The sequence below is a fragment of the Varanus komodoensis genome, unplaced genomic scaffold (assembly GCF_004798865.1).
Source record: "Varanus komodoensis strain SLA01 unplaced genomic scaffold, ASM479886v1 scaffold81, whole genome shotgun sequence".
NCBI lineage: Eukaryota > Metazoa > Chordata > Lepidosauria > Squamata > Varanidae > Varanus > Varanus komodoensis.
This window is the reverse complement of record NW_025336495.1, coordinates 2,443,070-2,457,795: the sequence shown is the minus strand read 5'-3', so window position 1 is coordinate 2,457,795 and position 14,726 is coordinate 2,443,070. Positions and strand designations below refer to the sequence as shown.

The window sequence follows — 14,726 nt, the reverse complement described above, 5'->3', positions numbered from 1 at the left end:
GGGGGGAGAGAGGAGAGGCGCTTGAGAGCGGGCGCCGGCCGCGCGCGCCGCCGCGCACGGCCGCCGCGCACGAGCGCCGAGGCTACGCACCGCCTACCCTGCACCTCGCTCCCCTTCGACCTCTCGTCCTCAACAACGCAGCTCATGCAATCTCTGGCATGCAAACAGAAAACGAACCAAGGGGGGGGGACAAAATGCAAGGGGCGTCGGGCGGGGAGGTCTTCTGGGGAGGGAGCGGGGGACGGGCCTTAAAACAGGAAGGTCAAGGTGTCCCAAACAATACTAAGCGGAGAGAAAGGGGGGGCGGCGTGGATTTGGGTGGACGGGCGATATTAGGGTGCTGGGGGAGGGTCTGAAGCAGTCGGTTGAGGATGGCGTTGGATCAACATAGCCAATCGAGGCATGGAGAGAAAATATAACTGGGAGGAAGGGGGGCGGGTGCTGTAATGAAGGGCCAGGAGGAGTGGGGGGGGGGGTTAAACAAATGTGAAACGAAAAGGAAACTCCACAAATGTCATCAGTACTGAAAAAGAAAGAAAGAAAATTTTCTGAACTCTTTCTGGGTTTTGAACTTTGTGCAGAGACTCCATCAGTGCTCTATGCTCTTTCCTTTTTAAAAATTCCACTTTATAATTTCTTTTTGTTAAATTTCCACGTTTTTTTAAGTCCCTCCTGGTTAACGTCCACTTACCAAGAAAGTGGCATTTCCTCCTTTAGTAGGTAAGGTATGAAGAGAAGGGAAAAGTTGGGCAATATAAGTGAATCATTAGATTGACAAAAATGCAAGAGAGAGACTGAGAGAGAGAGAGAAAGAAAGAGAGAGAGAAAGAGAGAGAAAATAGAAATGAAAAAACAAAACCACCCTTGTCTTCTCGGGCCTTACAACCATGAGAAGGAGAGCAACTTGTTCTCTCTCCCAGCAGATTTAGGGAGCTGGGAAGTCATTTGGATTTTACTGGATTTTAAAATTTGAAGTGTTGACCGTATTCATGCCAAAGTCACCCACATCCAGGCATAGAGGTCTCCGGCTGGGAATGGACCTGCTTCCTAAGGCTGGAATCGCTGGATTGGGACCAGGCCTGCCCAGTGAGCCCTGTCACGGTCAAGAAATTGAGATCTCAGAAAAAGGGGTCACCTTCAGGGACTGCCGGGCTCACGTCTGAACTTGCCCACAGCAGTGGCCTGGCTCTACCCCTCCTCCAGAAGGTCGACCCCTCCCCACCCCTCTCCACCCCATACCCTGAAAGCCCCTTCCTCCTTGCTCCGAACCAGCCGGATGCCTCCGGAAGCACTTTTGAACTGTGCATTACGTCAGCACTCCTCTCTCAGCCCCATCAAACTTGGGAAAACCTACAACATTCTTTTCCTACCCCTTTCCCACTTCCCTTTTGAGATCATTTCAATGTCTAGTCAAGCGTCAAGTGGTGCTTTAGAAACATGGAAACTCAGCCAGTCAGAAGGAGCTTCCTGGGCCATCTAGTCTGACCCCCGGCTCCAGCCAGCCCCGCTCATGACATGCCCAGCATGTGCACAAGCTTGAACTATTTCTCCATCTCACTTCATAATGGTCACTTTAGGAGCTGGCAGAAGGTTGACCTCCAGGTATTTTGGACTTCTGTTCCCAGAAGACCTTGTCAATGGGGGCTCGGGTTCCCAGAGCCAGTTGACCTGGTTCCTGCTACCACAGGCTGGGGTCTCCAGGGTCTGAGGCAGAGAAAGGACTTGAGCAGATACGCCAGAGATGGAACCCGGGACCCCTGGCCTTCAAAGCGTGAGTGTGACCACTAGTTTATGGTCTGTTCCCCACCCCCAGGAAAGCACACAAGCTGCAGAAGAGACCTAGAGGAATTCTGCTCATTCTAACTGCCGTTACACTACAGAAAGAGCTTGGAAAGCCTCAAGAACTAGCTCACAATTCAATTCCATCACCACAGTAAAAGCATGGAGATGTTGTTGCAGAAATCACTAGAAGGTCTGTACTACAAGCATATATCAGTTTTATACCATGGGGACCCACATGGCATCTCTCCAGGAATCATGGAAGGGTAATGCATGAGATTGTGGGAATCTTTAGCTTGCCTCTCCTGGAAATATAACTCCCAGGAGCCTGTGGGGAGAGAAAATGACTGGGCCAGTTCAAACCTTTGAACGGACAGCTGGGCCCACATGTGTTTGTGCGGGGGGTGAAAATCCAGTCCATTTGCATGAGCTGGCCCCTGGATTCAGGTCCATTAGCCCTGCACTGGTGCTACTTACTGAGGTATGAATCGGACCAAACCATGGCCCTTTGCCTCCAAGATGGACTGCAATGTGAGCATTTTGTTAAATACTGATGGCATTTGCACAACTCAGCACCCCACCCCATCACATGCACTAGTGTGACTTATGCAAAATGGGCTGATTTGCACGTGCGCTGAAATCTTGACTGAGGCTGCAGAAAGGGTATTAGAGCCACATGGCTTTGGGCTGCCTGCCTGGCCAAATTTGATTGCCAATTTTTTAAAAACATGCACAGATTGTGGCTCATCATAGACACAGAAGCACAGGGTGAAAGACCAACTCAGCCCATTCCCAGGCCTCAGTCCCACAGTGGGCAGGAGATGTTGGGCTGAGATGGGCTGGATTTCCCTATTTGGTCCACCCTGAGGGCTTGGTGTCAGGCGGACTCGGCCCACTGGCAGCTCTGAGATCACACCTGCGGTATGGAGTGTAAGGTTCAAGGAGGCAGTGGAGGAGACCTCAGCTCTGTCTTCTGCCCCATTCTCCCATCGGGCTCCCTTGCCATTGCACTGTATGGGGAAAAACTAAACCCCATATTTTAGGGCACCAAAGATGGGAGATGCATGACCCTCGCAGTCGGGAAGGTGTAACAGCTCCATTCATGGTTCTGGATCTTTCTGGAAAGGCAGTTGCACCCTTTGGCTCGGAAGGTGGGTGTCCCTACCAACAAAGAAACCAGAGGAAGGCACTTGGTGTGGTGGGAAGCCTGGAAGCGGCACCCCAAGGTGGTGTCCATAAGCCAGGCAGCTGTGCAAAATCCTCATCAGCAAATCAGTTTTCGTCTCCACCATCTCCCCTTTGGTCAACTGAATGGGTCTTCCTGGCCCATTCCAAACCAGGCCACTCCAGATTCCCAGGCAGTGCAAATGGAATAACCTTGCTAGGAAACTCAATCCATCAATCTTTATTGTGTGGTCACAGACCGACAAGCTGGAAAACTGAACTTCCGTTCAGCCATTGTGAGGGCTTGGGGGCAGGAAGAGAGGGGTCAGCCTCCGTCCTCCAAAACAGCCCTGGTGCCTTGGCCAGGGGAGCCCTCCTTCCACTACAGCAGTGTTCACACAACCAGCTGCTGCAGGGAGCCCTGGTAGAGTCGGCATCAATATGTGGGCCCTTCTAGAGAAAGGGTGTTTCTGAAAACCTGCTGGGTGAAGAGGTTAACTCCTGATCCCAAATGCACAAGTCAGAGCTGTTGAACAAACCCAGATGAAAGAGGCTGCGACATTTTGGCTCCCAGTGGTCTGTCGCCAGGTTCCTCTCTGGGCTGATTTTGTAGATGCTGGTCCAGTTTTGCTGTCATTGAATGGCACCAGTGCTAGGGAGCTCTGAGCAATGGCTTGTGCAGGGGATTGGCCAAATTCGTGGAGGAGAAGGCTATCAAGGACTCCTGGTCCTCATGGCTAAGTGCTGTTCGTATCGGTGGCCCAGTGGCTAGGGAACACAGGAAGGGGCACCCGTACTCGGACCTTGCTGGAGGGATCCTGGGGGCAGCTGTGTGGCCACTGTAAGACAGAATGCCGGGCCATTTGGGCCTGATCCCGCAGGGCTCTTCCGATGCCTTTGGATGGTGTGCATGTTTTAGCTGGCCTCAAAGCTTCTCTTTGTCTGGCCAGGGATCAACACAACTACTGTTCCCTGCAGAAGGGGCAGATTGCTCATGGTTGCCTCTACCATGACACCTGACATGAAGGGAGGGCATGGGCCAATGGGAACTGGAGTCAGAGAACCGCTAGGCAGCCTGTTCCTCACCCTGCCTTCCGGCTTTTCTGTGCACCTGGCAACTTGTTAAGGCTTTGCTCACTTCATCCATTGGGAAACCTCCCCAGGTCTGCCAGGCAGCCCTTGTGGGATTCCACAAAGGAACCAGAAATGCCCAGGGCCAGGGGGAAGCGGCCTCCCCCATGAATCCCAGGAAGAACGTCGCAGCAGGGGGGAAATAGCAGAGAAGAGGAGCCCCTGCAAGGGGTCTGCTTTTCCCTGCTCTGCCAGAAAAAGGCTTTGGGCTGGGCTGGCTTGCCACCAAAGCAGCTGTTACGCCAATGAGGCCTGCAGGCAGCCAGCAGAAGGACACCGGCACACTGCTGGGCCTCTGCCCCTTTCTGCCCCAATCCACGGTGTGCTCCTCTTGTTCAGAAGGGAAGGGGCATGCTCCTCACGGCACCACGCAAAACACGCAGGGGCAAGCGCCGCGCCACGGAAAACCTTTGCCGGCCATCAAGGCCGTGCTCACGCTCATCTTGCACCTGATTCCCGCTTTGATTTGCAGGTTTTGGCGGCTGCTGGTTTTCCGCAGAGTGCGTGACAAACGCAAGCAGCACCCAGGGATGAGGCAAACAGGAAGATGATACTTGGAGGACCCTGGCGATCCTGCACGTGCCTACTCCCGGGGTACCGGACAGTCAGCTACTGGCCTGGGGGCCTAGGGAAAATGAGATTTCCCAGGATCCCAGTGGCTTCAGAAAGGGTTGTTCAAGGCACCAGGGAGGGAAAGGGGCAGGCATTTAATTCAAACTGGAGATTTGGGGGGGGGGGGGGGGGGGGCTGCTCACTTCAAATGCAGCCAAAGTGTTAGAACTTGGGCAAGCTGACATCATATTACGTTATTGTGAATGCCAGTTGCATCACTAGCTTTCTTTTCATTTTTCTGGCTAGAAAGGAAAGGACTAAACAGAGCTGGGAACTTCAGAAGTTTCTTCCTAAGCCAAGCCAGCTCTGCCATTTGGAAGAGCGAAACAATTGCCCCAAGCAGATTTTGGGAAGTGGCAACAAGGTGTTGGGGGAGAGCACTGTGGGCCCTACAGCCTGCCCCACACACCTGGGAGGCCTCCTAAACTTTTGGGGGCAGAAGAAGGTGTCACTGAGCAGCCAGTTCTGGAGAAAGTCACCTGCTGGCAAGATGGCTTTGGGACACAGAATCGAAGGGGTCCCTTCTTAGCCTTCCTTTTGGGCATTGGGGTTTCTTGGCAGCACTAAATATTTGTAATAAACTTGAAAATAAGAGCCCACCCACCTACTCATCCATTGGAAGCCAGAACCCTCCCCTTTAAGGCATTGCCCTTTAGTGCCTGGCACACTAAAAACTGGCATTTCAGAGAAAGTGATTCCCATTCAAGCGACAACACGAATGATTTTTAAGGCTTCAAGAAACTAGCACTCAAGGCAGCCCCCTGAGACTGCCAGCTTCCACTTTAAAAAGAAGAAGGAACCTATCAAGTTTCTAGTCCTTATGGTTGAGAAGTCAAGCATGAGAGAATGCAGGCATGATATCAGGGGAAGGAGCCAGGCCCCCTGATGCCATTTGCTCCCTGGCCAACATGTCGAGTGGATGAGCACCTGTTGGAAGTGTCCCAGTTTCACCATAGATGGGATTCAGCCACTGGGGAAAGCCCACTGGGGGACCCCGAGCCTTCCCAAGCTGGACGGGGCCATTGTTTTGGTGGATCAGGCCCATGCGACAAAGACTCCCTGCCCTCACTGGCCCTCCGGCAGCCCGAGATCTTTCCTATTGCCCAAGCTTTGCTCCTTTGCCTGCTGTACTGCGATTCTCCTCCTTCTCTCTTTCTCTTTCCCCCTTTTGGTGCTCTTCTCTTTTTGAAAAAGAAAAGGAACTGCCCCCCCCCACACACACACCACTTCAACCGCTTAATGTCACAGTGGAGCTGCTTAAGCATCCATGGCAGCTACAGATCATTCGCCACGTCGTGGACGTGGCAGGAGGGACTTGCGGCAAGACACCCACAATGAGAGCATGCCGGAAAAAGTCTTCCGGAAGCCCTCCAGAGAGCGAGACCCATCACTCCTCGAGGTCACGGGTTCCACTGCCCATTCACCAAGGTGCTTCTCCTGATGACCAACAAAACCTGCTCCCGTCGAGGTCTCCCTGGAGCAGCAGAGAGCAAGCAAGCACAGGATTCCTGTGCAAAAGCCATTCAAGGCCTGAAGCGCCCTGATTTTCCCGTCTATTCTGCAGGCCAAGCATGCAGGCTCTCCCCGCCAACCACTCCTCCCATCCCCAGGGTGGTGGGAGGGGGCTTAAACACGGACCTCGGCTGAGGTGGGATCCAGGTGCACAGGGTGAGGTTCCACAGCACTTCCTTGACGCAGCTAGGCGAGCATGCCAGAGCCCCCGGGGGCTCCCTCCCCGTCAGTCACCTGAGGGAGTTTGCGTTCATAGATCTGGGAAGGGGACTGAAAAACTCGGGCTGGGGAGATGTGTATGCGCAATACTGTTTTCATGCAAAAAGATACCACCCCGGAAAGACAAAAAGGAGCAGCTATTTACCTGCCAGAAAACCAGGGCTGCCCCTTATATAGGTGGGATGGGTGGGACTGGAGGACGGAGGAGGGGTGAGAAGGCTGATCGCAACTCTGTAAATGCCACATCCCACCAATTCTATATGCCGTCCCCAAGTATGTATGGCAGCCCTGTCCAACCAGGGGCCCTCCAGATTTGCTGGACTGCAACTCCCATCACCCCGGCCAGAAGGAATATGGGAGTTGTAGTCCACCATCTCCAGAGATCATCCGCTTGGAGACGGCCGGCGTTGCAAAGGATTTTGCTTCCCTTTCTGTCATCACACTCCACTTAATCCCCGGGCTGACGGCAGCACTGGGCAGCTGGTCAAAAGCAGCCCATGGGGCTCAGAAGGTGGCCTCATCTTCCCATTCCCAACACACCCAACTAAATCTGCAGAGAGTTAGCAGTCCTTCCAGAGATACATATACCTACCAGTGAGATACCCTATGGAGGCTTTAGCATGAATAAGAAAACAAAAGGAAATCAGTATACTTTGGCAAAAAACACCGACATTTCCACCATCACCAGACTAACTAGTACCGTTATCCCTGCAATCGCTCAGGCGGCAGCCGCACCCACCATCCCTTCAAGCGCAGGCAGTTACTGGAAGTGGGACAGAGATGCTGGGAAGGGGCGACTCGCACCAGGAGGGAGTCGGGGTGTGAGGACAATCAGACCTGGGTCTTCTCGTTGGAGTGCTGCCCTAGAACCTTCCCTGACACTGGCTGGTCCAATTCTCAGGGACCAGTGTGGACAGGTGTGTGCCCTGCTTGGGTCAGAAGTGATCTGTCTGTGCCCACTTTCTGCCTCATCTCTAGCTAATCTGGATGATGGATCCATGTGGATCCCTCCCCACTGACTGGATTCTAAATAGGCTTCCCTTCCCTTCCCTTCCCTTCCCTTCCCTTCCCTTCCCTTCCCTTCCCTTCCCTTCCCATTCTTTTTTCCACCTCTGTACTCTTCCTGACCTAGCTAAGTGCCCCTTTGCTGCACAGTCCGGACACGAGAAGCAAGAAATCCCAACCGCCAGAGGGCCCCTTTGGACTTGCTTTGACAGGCGCTGTGCTTTGGGGTGGCTTATCTGTGAAAGGGGCGTGTGCGTGAGGCCTAGCAGACCAGCAGAGGTGCCCCCATCATGAGCATGCTTCCTGGGGGGATCAGCCCCGTGAGAGATGTTGCTCTGGGAAGCGCAGGGCGTTTGTCCAGGAGCCTCCACCATTCTCCTTCTGGACTTTGGCACACATGGTGTGTGCAACAAGAGCACGGGAAGCCAACGCCCCACAGAAAACTCAGAAATGTGGGGCAGTGCAGAGGCCTTAAGGGAGCCCATTTCCTTGGGCTGACATGTCACCGGCGAGCTCTGGAATCCAAAGAATGAACAAGAAGATGATCCTATTGGGACTGGGGAGGGCAGGTTACCCCGGATGGAGGGGCGCCTTTCCCTGAAGGAAGACTGCTGCCTTGGAGTCTCCCCCGTGTGAAGAACCACGCCATCCGTACCACTGGCTGGGGGGAAAACAGACCTTTTTCTCAAAGAAGGCCAGCCAGCAGAGATCTTTAGCAGTGGACTTTATGTTGGGAAGCAGCTCGAGGCCACGCTCCTCTCATTTCTTTCCATACCACCCTACTCTATGGGAGAACATGCTGAGACCACATGCAAAACCCATAGGTGATTCCTAGAGACACGGCCCTGGAACCCAGCTGTGGATTGCAGGTTGGGGGGAGAATCTTGCAGCCAGAGACCACAAAACAAATTGACTGCATGGGCTCAGTGGGAGGAGGAGAAGATCCAGGCATGGAGAGGAAAATGCTCATGGCTTTCAGTGGGGGTGGAACTCGGTTGGGCGATAGCCTACAAGCTGCTGAGGCCCAGTTCAGAAAGACTTTGGCTCTTGACTTGGCCTCAACAGCGAAACAACTTCAAATCCTATCCATAAATGTTGTGTCACGGAAAAACAAGAGGGACCTGCATTTTGCTTAAGTGTGGGACTGCAGAGGAGGGCAAGCTGTTCTGGCTCCAAGACCATGAAGATCTGGCCTGCATCTCCATATGCTTCCAGAAACTACATGGGGAAGTGCTGGAGGTAAGGACTTGAGGCCCAGCCCACCCAGGTCTGCACAGTGGGCCTCCAGGGAGACTGGAGGAGGCTGCCGAAACAGAACATGCCCCGGAGATGAGACTGTGACCACAAGCTGCCCCATCAAGTAGCACTTCTCTCGACCCAGTGGGATACCTTTGCATCTTCCATACACATCCTGCCCCGCTGAGCAGCCTCCACTAGCCCTTGCCTGGGAGAGAGCTTTCACATCGACATCAAGCTCTGCTCGTCCGTTTGGTCTACCTTGAACCTCCTCTGGATGCTTTGGCCAACAGAGGGACTTGCTCATTTTCTCATGCTGCAGGCTAAGCATCTTACTGGAACGGTCTTTTCACTCCTTCTGCAAAACCAGTAACCACCACACCCAGGTTTCTCCAACTGGCTGCCCTCCAGATGTGCGGGGGTGAAGTCCCATCATTCACAGCCAGCATGGCTGCAGGATGGGAATTATTGTCCAACACATTTGCAGGATACCAGGCTGGGAAAGACTGTTGCAAAGAAGGCAAGGATTTTAAATCGTACGGACACGGCCTTCTCTCAGTGACTCTTCAGTGATGAGCGTTACATGTCCTGTTTCATTAGTAGGCTATATTAAAAATAATGATGATAATAAATACTGAAACCACACAGAGGAAATCAAAGCACCTGGACAGAATTATACCATTTATGAAAACAAACACAAGATTGAAGATCTGGAAAACACACAGAAATGCATTCTAACAACAGAATGAAGGGTTTTTTTAAAAAGAAAAACAAAAAAATTACATGAGGTGGGGGACAAAAAGAAGAGAAGCATGACTTTGTAGCTAATAGTAAAAAAAGAAAAAAGTAAATACAATAAAAATTGTACAGAGCCACCAAAAAGAGACAAGCGTAAGAGAGAGAGAGAGAGGAAGTGAGAGTGAGAGTGAGAGAGACAGAGAGAGAGAGAGAGAGAGAGAGAAATAACATTTAATCAAACTACAGTGCTTTTCAACAGGCTGATCTGTAGAAGTGAACGTGCGGAGGGAGAGAAATACCTACCTTCTGTTTGATCAGGAATGCAATTAGAAAAAAAAAGAAAGAGTAATCTCCACATTTGGAGGGCAGTATGGGAAAAAGACAACGACTCTTTAGTAATGTGTTTCAGACCTCTTTGCCAGTAAACTTTGCTTTGAGATTTCTTTGGATGCGGTTTTGCCTTGGTCAGTTAAGGAAGACACATGGTTGTTTCTGTTAATTTTTCTGATCTCTCTTTCTGTATAGATGTGTGTGTGTGTATATATATATATATATATATTTATTTTTACCAGTTATCTAAATAGCAGCAGCCATTGGAAAACAAAACAAAATTAAAAAGAAGTTTCTGTGTCACATTCTTAAAGGAAAAGAGTCTCAAAGAGCATGCAAGAGAAGTAGTGGATGAAGGCAAGATCAGAGTCCTGTTTGTATTAGGGGAAGATAGAAGTGGCCCCATCAAAGAGGGAGCGACTGTAACGGGGTGCGCATGAGAGAGAGAGAGAGAGAGAGAGAGAGAGAGAGAGAGAGAGAGAGAAAGGGAGAGGCAGAGAGAGAGAGCAAGAGAGAGGGAGAGGAGGGAGCCGGCCGCATGAAAGATGACACTGAGGTTGGAATGGCCCATTTAAAAGGGAAGTCAACTTCTCTTGGGCACAGCGGTGCCTCGCCCACTATCCCACGCACCTCGCTGTGCTTGCATTTGTTTCCCTGGATGGAGGGGGCTGTTGGCAGCCACAGAGCGGTTTCCACCTGCCTCGGACACAGCGAATGGCCTTCCCAGGGAGAAGGGGATCCCGCGGGATCGCTTCCGCCCAGTCTGCGATGGCAGAGGAATGGCTCCATCGTTGCTCATCTGTTGGAGAGCCTATGCTTCTCTCCAGAGCTGTTCATGTCAGCCCCAGAGCAGGCACAGAACTGGGAGACTGTTGGGCTGCTAGTCCTCATAGTTACGTGTGTCTCCAGTTTCAGTCTGCCTCAGGATGCCCATCGCAGGGGAACAGTGGAGGAGGGTAGCGCTGCTGTCTTTGGCTTGGCCACTGTGGGAGAACGGGGCTTAACTTGATAAGATGTAGGGTGGACCCAGTTGTTTGTGTGTGTGGGGGCGTGTCTCTTTTATGCCATTTTATTTTACTCTGTCTGTCTGCCCTGTGCGCCTTCCCATCCCTGGAGATGTGAGACAGAGGTCCTGCTCTGGGAGCCCTCCTTGAAGGAGATTAGGAGGGTGAGTCCCCGGAGCGGGTCCTTCTCTGTGGTGGCGCCCTGACTATGGAACACGCTCCCCAGAGAGGTTCACCTGGTGCCAACGCTATATTCTTTTTGGCGTCAGGCAAAACCCTTTTTATTTTCCCATCATGTTTAATTGATTTTAACTGGAATTTTATTATCTTAAATTGTTGGATGCTGGGGTGATTTGTTTTGTTCCATTTATTTATTGTAAGCTGTCCCAAGACGCTAGTGGTGGATGGGTTAGAAAAGCTTTTAATAAACAAACAAACAAACCAACAAACAAATAAATATATTTTAATCCCAGTTTCCCTGCAAGGAATCCAAGACAGCTTACACAATCATCCTTCTCCAACAACCCTGCAAGGCAGGCCAGGCTGAGAGTCAATGACTGGGCCAAAGTCAGCTTCCTGGCTGAGTGGAGACTCAGGTCTCCCAACGCTAAGACCAAACTCTAACCACTAGGCCACATCAGCTCTTCACCTGTACTTAAAAACAGCCCAGGGATTGGGGCCATGATGGTTTTTGTCTTCCCCTAAACCTGGGGCATTGGGCCTTCTTCATCCCCAGAGCGACTCTGATTCTGGAGTTCTGGGACTCTGGTTTGGGGCGCACTTCCCGGCAGTGGGGAGGCAAAAGGCAGCTGGAGGCAGCACGGTCACCAGAGGTGCAGGGGAGTCGGGCAGCACGCAGCACCCTCCATCAGCTCCGGCCAATGTGCTGACCACATCCCTGTCTGGACAGGGCTGACCCCGGCTCAGTCGTCCCATGGGGCTGCCGTCGACCCCGCTCGGCGGCTCACAGCAGCTGCCCAAGCGGGGAAGTGGGGCTGAGTGCCCAGCCTCCCTCAGCGGCCCCGGCTGGCACTCCATCCCTGGGCCCGATTCAAACGGGAGGGGACAGGTGAGCGGGAGAACTGCCTGCTCCCACATGCACCTGCATGGGGCCCTGACCGCCTCCAGCCATCCTTCTCTGGGCCCTTTCACCAAAGGGGCTGCTTGAAAGGGGCCCGCTCCGTGCGGCACCCCAACTGCGGGACCCTCCTTGGAGAGGCTCCGGGGTGCCCGTCCTTTTCTTGCAGGGCAAGCACCTCCTTTTCCCAGGATAAGGGGAAAAGAGCCAGGTGAAGTCCTTATTTCCCAACTCTTCTGCTTTCTGATGTTTTGAATTCGTCACTGTATTTTACATTTTTGCATGGCTCCACTTGGTTTTCCACTCTGACGTTATGCTGCCGTTTTAAACTTGCATGGTGTATCTGTATGTTGTATTTTTATGGGTTGAACTGTTGTGAATTGCTCCAAATTATCCCCTGGCTTCCCAGACAATGTTGCTAATAAAGATTGTGCCTTCATCTAACTCTCTGATCAACAACACGATTGAAGCAATTGTGTTGTACTAATGATGATACTATTTATCATTCTTTTTTTAGGCATTTTGTTTAATTTGTTTTAGATCTTGATGCCTTCTCCACAACCTTCCAAAAAAGAACTACTTGGACAGGAAAACAGCTTTCCCTTTGCAAATTCCTTTAAAACATCATTTTGAACTACTTTTCTTTTAAACTGAACTGTACAGTTGTCTTCCCTTTTAAATCTGAAGTCAAAACAGACAATGAAGTTCAACAGTTTTAAAGAATTAAAGAAAGATGTCTCTGTGCATTTCATAATTGGCTAGGCGAATTCCACAGTAACACACACACAGAGAAAGGAGAACATATATTCTAGATCCACACAAAAACAATGGAAGGAAAAGAAAAAGCAAAAAGGGAGAAAGATATAGTTTGCATTTCTGTACATTACGAAAGGGAAGAAACTGGAAAGAAAAACGGGGATTCCAACAGTACATTTCACTTCCCCACTTCTGCAGAGCAAAAAAATGGAATGTTTATATTACCATATTTCGAACGGGAGGCTAAAGAAAAACACAGACTGGAATTAAAAATAAAAATTAAGAATGGCTTGCAGAATTGTACCACCCACAGTCATTCAAAAAGGAATGTGGGTTTATGCTTGGAGGTCTGCTCTTGGCTTGGCGCACTCCGGAGGGCCAGCTTGGAAGCGTGGCGGGCTTCCCCCAAGTCCTGAGAGCTGAACTGTGCTGCCAGTGAGCTTTAAGCACAGGGAAGACAGCCAGATTTCTGCAGCCTGGGACCTTCCAGATCATCCTGGACTACACCTTTCACCCCTGCAGACCCCCAGCTGGGATTTGTAGTCCAAAATATTTGGAGCGCCCCAAGCTGGGGAAGCTGGGCACTAGAGCAAGTCACTTCCTTAAATTTACCCCTGCCCTGGTGTTCAGCACCTCAGGCCAGGAGCCTCCTCTGAGGGAGGCATGGAAAGCAGTGTTGATGGAGAGGGGACTTCCCGGTGGTCGCCCCCAGTTGCGGAATGAGCACATTGATGTGGCCTGTTTGGAGCCAACGTCGCTCTCTTCCCAACCTCAGGGTCAGACCTGCTTTTTCTCTCAAGTGTTTGACAGCAGGAGATTTTAATCAGGTCCTGATTCTTTTCTTGTTGAGAGTTTAAAGTTGTTTTTGATGCATGCATTTCTCTTCTTGTGCAGCATATTTGTATGCAAATGGTGCTTTTTATAATGTGTTTTTAGGATTTAGGCTCTTGGGTGGTACAGAAAGGGAACAAACAAAATGAACGGAAAGCTCACAGGAGTGACCTTAGTCTCCTGTGTCTCTGTTTGATGCCCTGTTCTGGGAGGATCTCCTCTGAGGGCTGAGGATTTTGTCAATTGCTGAGCTCTTGAAATTGGAGTGAGCTAACCTCTGCTGGCACTTGGGTAAGTCCTATGCGTTTACTCCCTTACCGGACTGAAATTTTGGCACTCAAACTTTCTCTGGGCATAACCCGAGGCCTCTGCGGGCAGAAGACAGAAAATGGCATTTGCCATCTTGAAGTCTTTGGAGGCAGGGCGCAACCTAAATTCAATCTTATGTATGTTTAGGTACATTCTAGAAAACTCAAGCACTTGCATGCATTTGTGGAATTTAGGCTGGTTCCAATAAAGGCATTTCTGGACTGTGGATTTGGGATTCTCCCCCTGCCCATATGGCTAAATTTGATGGGTCCATAACGGCTAAATTTGTGAGGTTTCTTCTTCAATTCATCTGCTAACATAGCAATGTATCACATGGGCCTTTCTTGACTGGGAGGTATATTTTTCTAGGGGGAGTCAAGCTCAACTTTTCCTTCATGCAACATGTCATGGTGTCCTTGACATATTTGTCTAAAAAACAAATTGCTAGATTTTGATTGATTGATTGATCCTGTAACTCATGACATGTGCTGGGGAGTGCTGGGAACTATGGGGCTTTTTTTCTGTCTGGCATGCCTAGGATTATATGCCTTTTTCTGTTGAAACATGCATGAGATGGTAGGACTTCTCTACCTAAACATAAACAGAATCTCACCTAATGTATTAAATGCACACCATGAAGGGCACAGCTGGGGCAATGCTAGTCCTCTGGACGTGCTGGGACTACAACTCCTATCATCCCAACCACTGACTAGGCAGGCCAGTGAGAATGGGAGTCAGAGCTCAACAACACCCCAAAGGTGATCTATTTCTGTTGTCTCTTTCGCACTCTCTGTTCGAGGGAAAGAAGTTCCACTGCAGGGATTAAAAGGTTTCATTTTCAGATGGGTGGAATAAGCTTCCATATAGCCTGAAGGGCCTGACCTTGCCTAATCTTGGAAGCTAAGCAGGTCTAGGCGTGGCTGAAATCTGGATGGGAATCTTGAATGTTATGAACCACCCAGAGAGATGCAGCTACAGGGGGTATAGAAATGCAATGTAATAATAGAGATAATAATGCAGAC

The 14,726-nt window shown here is 50.8% G+C and overlaps 1 protein-coding gene across 1 annotated transcript in view; it reads right to left on the bottom strand.

Moving 5' to 3' along the window:
* The window catches only part of SRRM3 (serine/arginine repetitive matrix 3), a 68,081-nt gene that overhangs the window by 8,125 nt on the left and 45,230 nt on the right, over positions 1-14,726 (bottom strand). The gene's annotated exons all lie outside the window — the stretch shown is intronic.